This window comes from Cebidichthys violaceus, unplaced genomic scaffold (assembly GCF_023349555.1).
Source record: "Cebidichthys violaceus isolate CVI_PGR_0920_01 unplaced genomic scaffold, fCebVio1.0.p SCAF_8, whole genome shotgun sequence".
NCBI lineage: Eukaryota > Metazoa > Chordata > Actinopteri > Perciformes > Stichaeidae > Cebidichthys > Cebidichthys violaceus.
Window position 1 is genome coordinate 6,978,112 of NW_027176964.1, and position 596 is coordinate 6,978,707.

Sequence of the window (596 nt, forward strand, 5' to 3'; positions counted from 1 at the left end):
GTACTCCCATGAGCAGAATTCTAGTCAATCTCACCAAGAGTTAGTATGTGCTAGCTATTATCAATTTCGACGACGTAATTGTAAATGCCGATATCTCAACGTACGATTTCACCAGTAGTTGTAAATAGTGCAGTGTTTTGCATTATCAGGTCTGTAAGTGAACAGGAGACCTGTCTTTGTGTGTCTGTTTGTCTCTCTCTCTTTCTGTCTGCGTCTGTCTCACTGCACACTGAACACTTGGAGCACCTTCATTTCAGTGGGGCACGTGACACTTTGGAGGAGGGAGGGGACCAGGCACATGGACTGGACGCAGACAAACAAACACACTCACACATCGCCTCTCCCAGATTACTTGAACTATCAGAAGCTTTAAGAGGATTTCACAATAGGGAGGGTGTTGCACTTGAATCTCATGCACCTGATGGCTATTGATCCACCCTAAGCTTGCACACAGACACATGCCAAACAGCCATGGTTGTTACTTCTTGTTTTTGTAAACAAGCCTCTGACCTTGCTTCTTCATTTTACAGTGTTTAGAGGTGCGGAGCCTTCTCCTTTGAATTCAAATCTACGGTTCAATACTTTGAAACATCGCC